At 35.7% G+C, this 16703-nt stretch overlaps 1 protein-coding gene across 14 annotated transcripts in view; it reads right to left on the bottom strand.

The window, feature by feature from the left end:
• Window positions 1-16703, bottom strand: part of PTPRC (protein tyrosine phosphatase receptor type C) — a 114320-nt gene that overhangs the window by 96633 nt on the left and 984 nt on the right. The gene's annotated exons all lie outside the window — the stretch shown is intronic.

Below are 16703 nucleotides of genomic sequence, written 5' to 3'. Positions count from 1 at the left end.
TCAGATATTAATACACATGTATACGATTGGTCTAAAATTATCACAATTTCATTATAGGTAGAGTTAAAATGTTCTATAAACACAAGAAACAGATCTCCCATTTTAAACAAAGTTGATTCTCCTCTCTAATTTAGTCATTTAATCTCCGGTCTAGTGCACTTTGCTATTACTCCCCGAGAGAAGGCTGCCTACTTTACCAATTTCTAGTCACAGGATGTGGCTGCCTCAATTTTTATCTCCATCTGGTAGAACACAACCAACTTGTTTGAGCGCTTAGCTCCCACTTTATAGCAACTAAACTTTCCTTGTGCACCCACCCCTCCATTTCTAGTAAAACAACAAGTCAGTCAACTTCCTCAGGGAAATTGTAGCAATGCATGACAAAGTAGCTGTGGGGCATGTAGCAGAATGCATCAGACTAGCTCTCTGGTCTGGCATCGATTGTTAGACAAAGTTTCTGATGCCCTTCAAAGCTCCTGCACATACACACTCTCATCTTCTGACAGATATCGGGATCCAATGGGGAAAAAATGAGGGTGGAGGAGGGAAAGAGAAGGAAGTAGCAATATCTTTTCGTTTAAAAACTGAGGACAATAGGTGTTTATTTCTTCCATGTGCAAAGGATGAAAATACATCTGTGATCCTTTGCACCATGAAACACTTAATGTTTGTTCTCTTATCAGAAACAATTGCCCTACACAGTAGAAACGGTCTTTGAAAGAAACATATCATAGTGAACCCCTATGATTTGAAATGAGTCCCCATCAGTCTGTGGAACAATGACTAAATTGTTGTACCATTCGGTACAATTGTTAAATACATAAATAATTCTTCCATAAAAAAATGATGCCACTTACAGTGAATAAATTTTTATATTGTTTTGCTAAACCTCTTAAACCTTTCTGATATTTAATATCTCATTGCTACTATACATTGTCACCTGTGAATATTTCTGACTTTTTGTTTTGTTTCTAAAGTTTATTTGATGTCCCTCTTGAGCACTGTAAAAAGTACCCGACAAACCTCATAGTGAGTAATGCTTAGTGAGCGCTTTCTGATGAAGCCTCCGACAGTGAATGATGTAGTCTAGGTTGCACAATGTTACTGCTGGGTGGGTTCTAAAGAAATGATTTCAACTGAACCGGTAGTTCTCAAGGAAGGTGGTAAGGGCTGGCAACTTTGCCTTCAAGGCCTGGAGACATTTTTGTTTGTCTTCACTATGGGAGGCGGTAGAGGGAGGAGGGAGAAGGGGGAAGTTGACTCTCTAAAGGCCAAGGAGGCTGATGGTCATCCTACAGTGCACGGGGTTATGGCTCAATTACCCAGCCCAGCATGTTCATCGGGCCGAGGCTGAAAAATTGGACTAAGCAATTCATTCTGTTGAAAAAGGAATTGAGGCTTGAAGAAGTCAAGTAGCCTACCGAATACCACACATCAGAATCTAAGTCTAGTGACAAGGAATTAGTGAGAGACAGGATCCAAAATTTGTCCCTGAATGTTAATCTGATACCCATTTCACTGTATCAGGCGAAGGGGTAAATACCTCGTGAGAGACTGGAGGACTTCTGGACCAGGTTCTCTCATTTTTGTTATAACACAGGACAAGTCACTCAATGTTTTTGGGCTTCCGTTTTTCCATTTGCAAAAGAGGTGAGTGAAAATAGATGATTGCTAAGGTCTCTTTTTTCTCTAAAATTGTATTATTGTGCAAATAATGAGGCATTACATGATAGCAGTCTTCAAATTGCCAAATTCCCTTTCTCTATCTTTGTAAACTTCTTCTCTAGAAATCCTAACCCAAATAAAGGCAGAAAACATTGCTGCTAATCCCAAAATAACTAGAGTCTTGAGCAATACTCAACTCTCAGTAAATAGTGGAGAGCATAATAAAATTCAAATGCATTATCTAAAAATAAAGTGACAGGAATAATAGGCGTTCTCAGTGTCTATTATTTCCATGGAAATACCAGTTCTTCTGGTCCTTTTATATCCTCTGTACGTATTAACCTATTTTGACTATATACGTGCAATATAAATACTATAAAAATAAAAAAAATCAGCCATGTAAACAGCAAAGTGTTGCCACTGGATTAATTGAAGTGGTTTGACAGATGCAATCCATTTATATATTTCCCCAGATAAAAGTTTCCCAAAGTATTCATGAATCTGTATTTCATTCTTAGTAATTTTAATATTGTAGACAAATAATAATCGATCAGTGTATAAAATTTTCATTTTAATACTCATGTATATGTATTTAGAGCAAAAGAGGGACCGAAATTGCCTGTTATGTTTTGCAGACTGAAAAGTTCAGTAGATTAATTGCTACAATTGTAACATAGGACAATAGATAAAAAGAGAAAATACATAACTGCCCGCTCTTCCCTAAAAACAAAACTAGTACTTGTCACCTGTGTGCATAAAATTTGGGGGTACCATATGACCCTTCATCTTAAATCTCCTTTCATTATAAAACAAAAGAATGAAATTTTAGATGTCAGATGGCTGTGTCATTCCACTAGCTAAAATTTTTTTCAGTCAGAAGAAAATGAGCTATCACTTCATTTCATTTTACTTTTTTGTACAAAAAGAATTTTAATCTGACCCATGAGCCATCATTATTGTTAATCTCTGGATATTTTAACAACATTTTGATAGATTTTAAATCAATTAAGACTGTAAAGGAAAACATCTGTGGTCCTAATACTTTTCGGATTGGCTCTTAATATTGTTTGTATAAGGAGTGTAAAATGCATTTAATCAAAAAAAGCCATTGAAAATTCCATAATTCATCGCAAATTAAAACAGTAGATATTAAAATCACATCAATTTTATTAACAAACATGAAGTGTGTGTATCTATTGGAGAAGATTATTAGAAAAGTCAACGGAAGGAAATGTTTTGCCCATCAAATCCAGCTGTTCAGTCAATGAAATGGAGGCCTGGAGGGAAAGGCAATTTATGGTATCTGATACCCTTAAGAAGTGTTACTTCTGAGAAAACTCACGGACAAGGAAAGCCAAAAGAGATTTTTAAATGAATTATGCTTTACTTTTGTTTTAAAGGAATGATAGTAATATTTCCTAAATTAAATATGGAATGGAATAGTGAATGAATGAACATAAAACACAAATGCATTTTTTCAAAAACACCATTATGTAAATATTTTAATTTAAAATATAAAGGTTACTTTTTAGCAAAAAATAGACCCACAAGAAGCATTTTCTTTCATAAGTGAACAAAACATAGACTTTGAGCAAAGATTCCACAAAATCACGACTGTACGGTCTGCCTTGATTTTTCGTCTTCCTTAGTCTATTGCTCTTTAGCAAATACAGATGTTTGAAGGATAGTTTAATCACAAAATGGGAGCCCACACGGACTGGTTGAACACTCCATATTTGTGTATTTTAATTTGTAGATTAATATGCAAACCATTTCTTGTTTTTTAAATGAAGATTTCAATTTTTATTCCAACTGTTAAAGTGAACACCCAAAAGAGAAACTAATTATAACAGTATTAACAGAACTTCTGCATTCCTTTATAGTTTTCCAAATGCTTAAAGAATATAACAATTCCTTATATTATTTCATTTCATTACACTTTATGAAGTGCTTTCATATTCATTTTCTATGATCATCCTATACTTAGAAATGTAAGTGTTAAAATTTCGTTTAAGAGAAGGCATTCTATTAGGAGAACAAAAAAAAGTGATTTGGGATTCTTTGAGCATAATGTGCTTTTTTTTTTTTTCTTTCCGAAAACTGACTAATTAAGATAGATGGGAAAAATATGTCTGGTTAAATTGATATTAGTTTTACAGTGCTCCTGTAAACTAGAATGTAACAAAACTGGCACAAAGTTTACATCTGACAACTAAGGGTATTTTTATTATTCTTATTTCCCCATCTTTGAAGTACTCCTCGTTTGTATCTGACTTGTTCCACTTCCAGAATTTTGAGGTTCTACTTGCCTTTGATCTCTCACTAGCAATTCCCAATGGTTCTTTCATCCATGCTTCCTGGCTGCCCTCGACCTAACACCATCTTCTATCCTTGGAACAGGGATAATCTTTCATTTCAAAGGCTTTGGTGATTTTCTGTCGTAGGTCACCCTGACGATATCTTTAATCTTTCTCCACGTGGAAACCTCTCTTTCTTGGACCCGTCGATGGACTTATGGGTTCCATTTGTTCTAAAGTTGCCATGTAGCAAGGAGGCATCTCAGCTCTTCCAATTTAAACGATGCTGACTCCCCTTTTACTTAGATGGAAAGTTATTTCCTTCATTCAAACTTTTATCCTTGAAACAATGAGCCAAAAAAGTGATATTTGCTTGCATAATTGAGCTAACACATCTGAAAATGGATAACTTAGGTTACCAGGCTTTTTATCTCCCTACCACTTACATACAGCTAGATTTTCTCCATTACAGCAAATATGCTTTCTGACTCACTGAGGATAGTGCCTACATGTGTGATTCTCCCTTTCCCATACATAGAAATACTGTTTGCAATAAATTGCTCCCCTCTCTCTCACTCCTTCCCTCCGCTCCCCACCCCCTTCTCGTGTGGGCACGTGATAAAGCAGATATGCTTAACCTATGCACTGCTTGATATCCTTACGAAAATGCAGCTGAGCCAGAGGAAAAATCTTCCCCAGTTTCTCCTGTGCTGAGCCTTTTCAATATGATTTCGTTATTGAGATCACAGTAAACTGCCAAAACATTTGATATGCCCATTTTTCAACTTAAGGCAAATACCATAATACAAAAGTAAATATCAATAATATTTAGATGACTCTCTCTTTTGGTTTAACTACGATTCTGTTTTCCTCTATTAAGACTAGTGACCAAGGGTGGTCTGAACACTGATTTGATGCTCAGAAGAATTAGAAAAACAGTGTAGAGACAGACGAGTCTTCACAGGTGACACATCTCTCATAGCCTGCCTGGTGCTAAGGAAGGGCTCGGTCTCACTTCTCTTTCCGCAATCCTTCTTTCCCAATTTTGTTACTTAAGAGTAGAACAAGGAAAATTAAATTTAAGTATTCCCTTCTGGGATATGATAATACGTAAATTTTATGAAAAATATTGGGAAACATGAAGTAAAAAAATGACATGTTGAAAACAAGTATAAGCTAGACTTCATAATGATTTGGATATGTCAGTTAAATGAGATCACATTTATAAAATCTTGACAATAGTGCCTGGCACATATTAAGCACCATTTTTCTTATTAGCTAAATATTTTTCTTATTAACTAACTACCTATTAGTACAAAAATAAGTTTCTCTAGAGATATGTCTCTTTTAAGAAAACCCACCAAGCCTGAAATTAAAATCTTACCTATGTATGTTCCCAAAAAGATAAATCTCTGTGTGCTGTGTAATTATCAAGGCTATTGGGTCTGACCTAACGTAAGCCTAAGTGATAGCCAATTTGTTTTTCAAATTTCTCATGGACATGAAAGATTTAAAATTTGATTTAGAAATAAGGCTTTATGTAGCTAATTAACTCTCAGCAGACCTCCCAATCTGTCCAAGTATTGGCTTAAGTAATATTCTAAAATATTTTTGTCAGTGTGCATTAAAACAAAATATATGCCACAAGCAACTCAACAGAGCATTATATTTTCAGGACATTTTCAGTTAAATTTCCAATTCATTAGTTTCTCAATATATTTTATGTAATTTTTATTAAGAAATTATTTTAAGTTACATCTTTCATTTTTACATCTTTTCTTTTTAACAGAAGGGATATATGTATTGAAGATACTTAATTCTTCCAAATATTGTTACAAATTCCTTCTCACTTACTTTTGTGATAATATTGAAGTTGCATAAGGATATTTGACAATAATCGGGATGTTCACAATCACTGTTCATCCACCTTTCACGAGGAGACATGAATTTGGATTTTTACGTAGAATTTACTGGCTTCTCAATATGCGCCAGCATGCTAAGCCCTTTACCACCATCAGCTCTTTTTTTCAACATCCAAAACAAAATATTTTTCTCCTTTTTATCATTGGCTATCCATTCTCATTTTCTCTTCCTGATCCTCCTTCTAACCCCTTCAAAAATGAAGTGTCCACGGCTCAGAATTAGGTCCTCCATACTTCTCCATCTGAGCATTCTTCCGACACCATCACATTCAGTCCACTGGCTTTAAATTCCATTTGTACCCAGTGATTTCTAAATTTATGTCTCCAGTCAAGACCCAGCGAGCCTGACACTCTTAACTTTAACTGATTTCTGGACATCTCTAGTCAGATGTCTAGTGAGAATTCAAGTGTTAATATGGACAAAACAGAACCCTTGACTGTCTATCCCTAATTGGGGTGTTTCCCATCCTACTTGCTTATGGGGAAGAAAATGAGTCATTCTGTATAACTCCTTTATCTCTTCCACACAGCAACTTCTCTTGATCCTATATCAATTAAATCTGACCTTTCTTTCCAACTCCACTGCCAATACTCAGTCCAGATTACCACCCCCTTTCTCCCTTCTACCAATATAACTGGCTCCTCACTGGTGTCCAGGCTTTGACTCACTTCCAGTCTATTCTCCTCACAGCAGCCAAGGTAGTTGCTTTAATATGGAAGCAAGATTAAACATTCCAAATGACTTCTTCCCATTACACTCAGGGTGAAATCCAAATTCTTTCCATTTCCAACAAGGCCCGACAGGACCCGCCGCCTCTGCTTCTGTCTCCAGCTCCGCTGCGCACCACTCAGCCTTTACCCACCATACTGCAAACACGTGACCTCCTTCCTGTGCCCTGAACCCATCAGTTTTTTGCTTTCTCCAAAGCACCTTTGTATCTGCCAGTTCCTCTTCACATGAATCTTTACATTCTTGTCAGCCAACAAGTAGCCTAATGGCACTTCTTCCAAGAAATCTTCCTCAATCACTCTGTCTAAAGGGACATTCACCCGCCCAATCTGGCCTCTGTCTCTCACATCACACTGTTTTATTTCACGACACTTATCAATATCCGAAATTTTCTCAATTATTTATTTGGTTTTTTGTTTTTTATCTCTCTTCCTAAGATGTAAGCTTCATGAGAGCGGGTACATTTTCTGTTTTATTTACCACTGTGTCAGCACATAGAATAGTTCCTGGCACATAGCAGGGACTCTATAAACAACTGGTGAATCAACAAGTAAATCACTTCATTTAATGGGAACTGCTATTATTCCCAATGCACAGGTAAGGAAACTGAGGACTGGAAAGGTAATTTCCCTAATGTTTCATAATTGGAAAGCTCAGAATGGAGACCAGGCAACATTTCAAAGAATGACTTCTCAAATGCTTTAAAAGTAGAGCTTGTCTGAATCCAACCTTTCTAGTACTCTGTCTTTACATTATTTTCATCAGCTCCCTGACTCCTTTCTTTTGCTTATTTACTTCCCTCAGATCATCATTTCCTCTCATAGTCAAAACTCGCAACTATCTTCTGTTTCATTTATTTTTTCTCAGCCATTATACACCTTGATCAGATCTAAAGTATCCATAAGTATTAAACTTAAACTCAGAAAATAAAAACATGGATCACTGAAAAGTAGAAAGACTTAGGGTTCATTAGGCAAAAATTAAAATCTTAGCTTAGAAACTGTGGAGGATCAGAATTGGCTGCCCCAAAATATGGCTCTTTGCCTTGATTATTTTTAAGAATAAAAGACTCTGAAAGAAACCTTGACCTTCCCCCTAAGTGCCTAATAGAGTTTAAGATAAAAGGCCTGTCCCAGGATAGGCCATCACCATAGATAACTCTGAGTATCTGTAGACTGGGAGGGTCCTTGCTAAGCCCATTCTTACCTACCAAACATTTGCTTTTCATTTCCATGTGAATTTCCTTCCTCCCCTTTGAGCCCCCAAAACCACTACCCCCAACATCCTCTTTTGTCGTTAGCTGAAGATGGTATTTAGGGTGGAGACTTTGGCCATTCTAAGGAGTTACTCAGCTTCCCTAGGTTTCTCCCACGTGTACATGTTGTAAAGTTCTGTTTGATTTTTCTCCCGTTATTCTGTCTCACGTTGATTTAACTCTTCGACCAGCCAGAAGGACATGAAAGGTAGACGAATTGTCTTCCTCTCCTACAAAACCAAAAGGGTATTTGGAAACCTATGTCTACGAAGTCAAAGTGGAACATTTGGCCTAAAGTATCTGATTGGCAGTCCACATTTATCATAGTAAACAGGCAATAAACGTGTTTCTCTTTACTTTCCCTGAAGTTATAAGCAACTCGTCCCTGGAGTAGAAAACTGTAAGATAGTTCTACCTGATTCATTTAAGATGCCTCTTGGATGACCATGAAAAGATTATCTGGTGTCTATATTTCCTGGAATAAGATGAGAATCTCGTGTGTTTTCCATGATCAAAGCGTTTAGCAAAGGTCAAGTTATTTCCCTTGCACTTCAAAAAAAAAAATCTAGATACTTTGGTAAATTATTCAATGACTTTCACTTTATGTAATATCAAAAACAAATTAGCTGGGGGAAAATCCATTCTTTCCATCATGTCACTCACCTTGAGAGAGACTCAGTCCTATATTTTGTTAACCTTCTTTTCAAGATGACAGTAACACATCACTGTTGCATTATTAATGTGGCATCAGCATTCATAGTAAAGATAAATGAACCAAAGATATCATTTTGCTTTTTGTAAGAGACAGATAGTGTTAGCTGACTTCGATCTTGCTAAAAATATGGAAGTGGCTCATGCACTATGGTTCGCCTATGTAGCTAAATCAGGTGGGTATGTTTCACACAAAAGACCTCTGAGAAACTACCAGCTATCTTCAGTCTTGGTGTGCTTTGCCCCCCATGAGGTAGTCATGTCCTTAATTACCTGGTTATTAAGCTGACCACTAAGAAGGCTGAGTAAGCCAGTGGAAAAAGAACAGCCTTACAATCAGACAGAACAAGGATGAAATCTCAGCCCTCATCCCAGAACTCCCACTTCTTATTAGCTGATGACCTTGGAAAATTACTGTGAAAGATCACCAAAAAAAAGCTAAGGATTTGTTTGTGTGATGTGCGTGTGTGCATGTTTTAACATTTCTCTCCAAACAAATCTTTTATTTTCAGTTTAAATCACAGAACAAACAAATTGCCTAGAATAATCATGGCTTTCTTAGAAAAAAATTGGGATATGCAATTTTATACACAGTATGTGACCGAAAGACGAGAGGAGAAAAAGAAAAACAAAATGTTGGCAAGAATTTTAAGCAATTTTTTTCTTTCTTTATTTCCTGAAAATTTCTATCCTGTAGAAACTTTCCCCATGAATAGATCACTTAACAACAACAACAAAAGGACAGAATAGAATTAAAATTGTTTTTGTGAGTTTTTAGTGTTTTCTACATATGAGGTTGGGGTGCATTGACAGACAATCCATTCATTCAACAAACAAATTCTAAGGATCTGCAGGCACTCACTGGGACATAAGCAGAGACCCAGGATAACCTACACGAGCTCATCAGCTACTGTGAGAGACAGCCAAGTAGAAAGATCTCCAAGAGGGTTATGCACAGGATCATCACAGCAGAAGAGCACTTACGCAGGTATGAAAGGAGTGGACGAGCAGTGGATGTGCGGGAGGGCTGCCTGGAACAAGTGACCTTTGAACCAAATTCATAATTTGCCGAGTAAAGAAATGATGTGGAGGGACGAAAAAACAGCATGGCCAACAGTTTGGAGACAGGAAAACATTATTTTTTAGGAAAATGCAAGTTATAACAAAATTGTAGAGTATATGTCACAAAGTAGTGACAGGTAAAGTTGGAGAAATCTGGAGAGATTAAACTAGAACTGTGTGTGCCCTGCTAATAACTTTCATTTTTCCTAAAAGCACAGAGGCCAAAGTAGGATGATTTGACACCTTATTTTGAGCCTGCCCACCATTGTACATTGAGAACATTTTAAATTGATCATGTTGATTCTTCTCTTTATTTTGTTGCTCCACCAATTAGTATGAAGTTGGTACAAGGTGTGTAAGCTAATCAGAAAAATGCCATGCAAATAAGTGAGAATTAAAATAAAACAATTCTAGATTATACAGTCATCCTACAAATGTTCCTAAAGTTTCCATTGGCTACTTAAAGAAATAACCAAAACTCTTAAAATTTCAAAATGAGTCTTGCTGAAAGGGCTCTCAATCACAAAATGAATGTTACTGATAGGAATATCAACGTAATATAAATTGGAGAATGGCTAATACTGCCCATCTAAAATTTGACAAAGTGGAAATTTACATTACATAAATGACATTTTATATAACACTGGAATGCAAAAAAAAAGTGAAACTAGCAGTGGCTAAAATTGCACATAAAAAAATGCTTCAAGATAAATTGAAGAATTAAAACTTTTTTGGGAAATTTAGATCCATATTGTTTGACAAGGAAAATTACACTTGGAGAAATAATAAAGGAAAATACCCAGAGGCATAAGCTATAATCAGTCAAATTTGATGTGGACAAACATTGGTGCATAAATTTAATATAAATTGTAAAAATTAAATGAAAATTAATGCTGTTGAACATTAGCTCCATAAAATAAAAATAAAATGGAAAAATTGGTTGATTTAATCAGATGATAGAAAAGAATACTCAGGGAATTAAGTTGGCTTAATAGAGTTTTTTCTGTGAAATCTATCCTCAAGAAAAACTCGTAAATGTTGGTATATTCTAATTAAATGATATTTTATGAAAATTGAGTCAAAACATCCTTGAGATCATAATCATGGGATCAGTATACTCTCTATCCCATAGGAAGCCATTGAAGGAGGGATGTAGGAAGGTAAGTTTTGCCTTTTACACAGGTTATCCTGGTAGGGGGAGATATGTACACAGTAGGGATTGAAGGCGGGCAAGATTACAGCCTACTGTTACAATAAGAAATGATAAGAATCTCTAGCAAAGAGTTGTAAAAGGAGGTGGAGTTACAAACCATTTAAAAGATAGAATCCAGAGTAGCCTGAAAATTTCTAAAAGAGAAGATGCAAAGAACTCTGAGATATATAAAGATTTATTCCTCTGCCCCATAACCTTAAACCTGGTCTCGAGAGTTTCTCAGAGGAAGAGCTGTGCTTTGGAAACACGTTTCAATGGTAAAGAGCTGTGAGCTGTGATTTCATGGGATCATGTACATATAATTTACAACTTTGCAGACAAGCTCATAGTTTTCAAAGCGTTTTCACAAACATTATCACTTTTAATGCTTATACCACTTTACAGATGAGGACGCTGTGCCACAAAGATGGAAAATGACTTGGATCAAGATCACACAATCCACAGAATTAGATTTCCAAAACCTTTCTCACTCTGAATGCCCTGGTATTCTCCAGCTTGGAATGGCTCCTAACTCATTTCCTATGATGCTTAATATCCCTTTTATCTGTAGACAAATTATTGTTTTTGTCTTTAAGTGGAGATATTGAAAATATAGTAACCACACTTTATTGCCATGATATCATATTTTAACCTCATTGGTATTTATACAGTTTTCTCTAATCTATTCTCACAGGTATCAGGAGAAATATGTGTTTTTAAATTTACAATACAGAGAATTTCTCCTTGTCTATCGGTGATGTTTGTTAAGTTCACTTCACCAGCTGATCATAGACTGATACATCTGCATGTGATGCTGAGCAGCCCTCAGCTCTTGATTTCTGGTCCTGCGTTAGCAGGTCACCATTTTGGAGGATTGGCGATTTTCCTCCAGTTGCTCACATATTGGTTGGAAGTAATTTTTTAAATATGTGAATGGGGATCATTTTCATTTGAATATCGTTGTATGCACTTATAATTTTATTATGTATGCAATACAGACAGAAGAGAAAAGTGAAGTTTTAGTAAAGTAACTTTTTCACTTTAGATACTTGGTCTCGTTTTTAGCAGGAAATAAATGTTTAATCTTTAAACATTGTAGAGCTAAGCACCATGGAAGATATTTGCTTGAGCTTGGGTCTTCCATAAAGAATCTAATAAAAACATTGATAATCTGCTGATTATCTTCTCAGAAAGGAATCAACTGAAGATAGCACAAATGGGCGTAGAAAGGACGTATTTCACTAACATTGACATTATGTATATTTATGCTTGTCCTGGCTGAAAGAGTAGGAAGGTTAGTTTCCTTCGTAATTTTTTCTTGTTTTTGTTGTGATTCCTGAACACACAATCCTCTGCTCACAACAGCCTTTCCCCAGACTCTTGACAGATTGAAATTGAAGTAGCACATTGACATATCAAAAGGAACTCATATTAAAGATTTTAGGTAACACTTAGATGTTTTGTAATCTAAATATTCGTTAGGGTCATGTAGACAAAATCTAATGGTTACTGGAATTTTTATTTCTGTATAATTCAGCATTATGTAGAAGTAGATATCACATTATATGCTAAATGAATAGCCTGCAATATATCATTTTTTTCCTTTATCCTTTCCTAAAGAATACTATCATTATGTACGCAAACTCACAGCACTAATCTTTTGATAATAGGCAACCAGTATGGGGTTAGGTGTCTGGTACTGACGAAGCTATTTAGACTAAATTGAACTTAAGTTGAAACTGAGATTAAGTTAAATTTCCATTCCCATTTTCTCCTGGGTAAATATTCCCACAAATTTATAAGATGACTGAAAAAGATCAAAAGTCTCTGGTGGTGACAGATTTCTTTCTCTGCACCAAGGTGACTTACATACACATGCTCTGAACACAAAACTTTGTCTACACTGATGCTGTGCTCTCTCCAACAAAATTAATTCACCCGACTACAAATCTCTGCTCTCTACCTACTCAGATTGAAATTCATTATCGTGTTGTCTACTAGAAAATGATGCCCAGATACTCTACAAACTTTCTGTGTGCACACAATGCTATGCATAGGGCGAGCCATCTTCCACTTGCCCTTGGGAACAGTCTCAGAGCATTATTAGTATCAGCATCCATGCCAGTACTTCCAAGGACTGGATCTGACTCTATTTGTCTTGTCACTCTGCTAGATGAGTATCTCCTTTCTCATTCCTTACTTTTCTTCCTAGAGACGTCTGTGTCTGAAGAACAAAATTGACCCACCCAATGAAATGCCATTAGCAAGAATGTCCAAAGAGTAGGGAAGGAAAATTTAGAAGCAACATTCTCAACTATGGATTTTTAAGAAGTCAGGAAGATTTTTCCAGATAAGAAGTAAAAGAAGAATAGGAAAGAAAGAAATAGCAGAACAGAAAAGTTAAAAAGAAAGGCAAAGCCTGCAAATATCTAGATCCAAAATTATTTTATTTAAAAGTCTTGATAAAATTGTCTTACTGCCTCCATCCTTCCACTTTGCCTCTGGCTAATCTTTTCCACTTATATTTCTCTCTCGATCTGTCCTCTCTTTCTGAAATTTTTCCTGTCCTCCTCCTTCTGCTCCCTCATTATTATAATCTGCAGTTTTGTCATAAAACATCCATTACTTTTTCAGTGTCCGGCAAGAAACCAGGTATAGATGATACAAAAAAGACATAAGACACCATTTCTGCTTTCATGTAGGTTACAATGGCAGTAAATGTACTGACTGGTAAATAATAATAATAATAATACCAACCACAACAACAAATTGAAATAGTTGGGAAAAATGCCAAGGAAAGGTGGTAAAAAGGGTGCAATCTCAATGGGGATAGTTTGTTTCAAGAGTGACGAAAGAGAACCTTCGAGAGGAAATAGGATTTGCACAGAGCCGTAGAGGTCTTGAGGAAGTGCAGAGAAGCCGGATGTTGACACTGCCTCCTGCTTGTTCTATTTTAACCAATTATAAAAGAAAAAGTAAAAGAACAGCTCCTTGTGCAGCTCCAAGCGCAGCTGCCAGCTCACTGGTGGACTCCGTTGCTCTGGCAGAGTTTAGAATGTACACCAAAGACAGAGAGGAGATCGCAGATGGGGTTTTTCCTCCTCTGTTTTACATTTTTAAGCTGTAGAATGTGGAAAGAAATGGATGAGAGTTCAGACAGATTAGGAAACTATTACACTGTCCAGGTGAAAGATGATAAAGGCATGAATTAGGTGATGGCGACGGAGCTGAAGGAGGGTGAAATGATTTCAGAGATTATTCAAGATCAAAATGACAGGACTTGGGGAGCATTTAAATACATATTTCAGATTGTACCTCTCTCTTTTTTTTTTTGCTAAATCAAGATTCAGTTTAGGAAAGGAGTTGGTTCCACATCTCTGAGGGATGAGTCTGGAGATGGAGAAGCAGGACCATTAACACATAGCAGGGAAGGATAAGGAACTCTGAGTGCAGAAAGCAAGAATAAAACTAACCGAGGATGGAAGTCCATAGATCCCCAATATTCACAAGTAGGCAAATATGGAGAACCAGTAGATAGATGATAGATAGAGAGAGAAAGATAGATAGATAGATAGATAGATAGATAGATGATACATAGATATGTGTGTGTTATATAGCTAGTATATATAATTACACATTTATAACTACTACGCATATATACATATACGTGTGTATATGTGTGTGTTTTTGGACACATACATATATGAACAGTGTAGTAATAGCTATATTCCTACACTCGTTGCCACTGTGGAAGGATGTCAAGTAGCCCAGAACAGAGAAAAGACCTATCTCAGGATAGCCCTTCTGACCGCGTGCTTAGTTACACAAAGCAAGAGACGAAAAGGAACAACAAACCCTTACTTCCACCTTCCCCCTTCCTCTAACAAAATCCCTTTCAAATTCTAGCAATGATAAGGGTCACAGGCAGATTTTTATTAGGAAAATACCATTAAACATTCAATAAGTGATCACGCTCGCACCTCAAGATCTCTAAATTATACAGTATTTACAACTTAATAGGATTGTTCATCAAATTCAATTCACAATTTGTATCGAACACTGGTGATGTGCAAGGCATAGTACCTGTGTGCAGCATGAGATATTTCTTTTTAATGTAGAAGTAGAAATGAAGAATTATGTCCAGGAAATGAATCTTAACTGTCATGACTCATAACTCACGTAGCATAACTCATGTACTCGTGGCTGTTATGCTATAGAGGGATAGATCTGTCTGGTGTTACACCTTTGTTAGAGCCAGACAACATTTCTCTCTACCTGCATTCTCAAAACCACCCTTGTCCCTGAGCATGACTGAGAAATTTTACACAAAGATTTGGTTTCCAATTATCATACCAAAGAGGCACAGATCAAAGAGATTACAAACTTTTGTGTAAAACTCAACCCAGTGCTGTTAATGCCTTGGCCAAGTTTGACTTTGGCCTTGCCCATATTTGTGTCGTAGAGATTAAACAAAACATCTGATTCTGTGCAGATTTATCCATCGGTATCTCTCTACATTTGGCTCTATTTCTTTATGCCTTTAGAGTACACAGTTTAAATATATTGCCCAAAAGTCTAATATTTCCTATAGACACATAAAACATATAGTCCAACTCATTTGTTGCTAATAAAAAAAATATATAATTTAAAGTATTGCCAGCTTCACAGATTAGACATTGAATCACAAAATGTCTCTCAGAATTCAAAAGTATGATACCAAGATTTGCAGATGCAAATGGTTATATCTCTATATTTTTTTACAGAAATAAGTATATATTTCAGGAAGAGTATCACCGCCTTTTAGAAAAATGTTTGCTCTCAACATTTATCTGAGCAATTGAAGTTAAACTTGATCTTTCAAAATAAATCTATGTACATCTCTTCATTCAGCTGTAATATAAATTATTCAGCAAAATTGACTTAAAGATTTCCAGATCATTTTATACTTTTATTTTGATTATGAATTCAAAGGCTTTTCTTATGGTTAACACCTTTCATAGACTGAGTTGAAATTTTTATGGTGGTTTGCTCTGGGGCCTACAGAATATTTCTGTATTTCTTTATGCTCGTTTAGAAATGTTTACGACAGCTTCTGAGTGAGAATTTTGATGGAAATATACTCTGATTTATGATAATACACATATTACCACCTTATTAAAATTATTAATCTTTATAATTTTTTTATTCTGACAAACAACTTTATAGGGACGGCAACTCGGTAAATATTTTCTGTACTAAGACAACATACTGTACCTATATAGATTTTTTTGTAATCCTTCTTTGCAGTTAAAAAAAAAACCAAACTCTCTCACACTGCTTTCCACTCTCCTTGATTGCCCAAAATACAAATTGACAATATAATATGCTCATGAGGTAGCTACCGGAAAGTCAAAAACGATTTCAAAGTGAATTCCAATAAGCAAGATTTTTAAAAATAATTTTTTTAACTTATTTGGAATTTTCTACAAAAATACCATTTTTAATGTCCTTTCAGTAATAGGACACAGCTTTTATATATAACCTTATAAAGAGTGATATTAAATATCAATTTATTAGTTGCATTCAATAATCAACTGAAATGTGTTCATGACCCAAACTGAAATTGTTCAAGAAATATCCATTACATTGACCATAAGTGTACAAAAATAACAAACTTCAATAAGTACCTGAGGTCCAACGGGTTACATTTTCCTACACAACACCACATTTGCATGGTTCTTAACAGTTTAAATATTTTATCTTGTCAAGGTTCTATTATTTATCTATCACCCAGGAAGGGCGGTGGCCCCACAAGAATTTCCAAACCAAAAAGTCATTAAAAGTATTAGTAAGGAAGCAAAAACCTGATTTAAAATACATTCTGTGATAA

Source organism: Equus caballus, chromosome 30, assembly GCF_041296265.1.
Source record: "Equus caballus isolate H_3958 breed thoroughbred chromosome 30, TB-T2T, whole genome shotgun sequence".
In the NCBI taxonomy this organism is placed as follows: domain Eukaryota; kingdom Metazoa; phylum Chordata; class Mammalia; order Perissodactyla; family Equidae; genus Equus; species Equus caballus.
The sequence above is the reverse complement of the archived record's forward strand: the minus strand, read 5'-3'. Positions and strand labels throughout refer to the sequence as shown.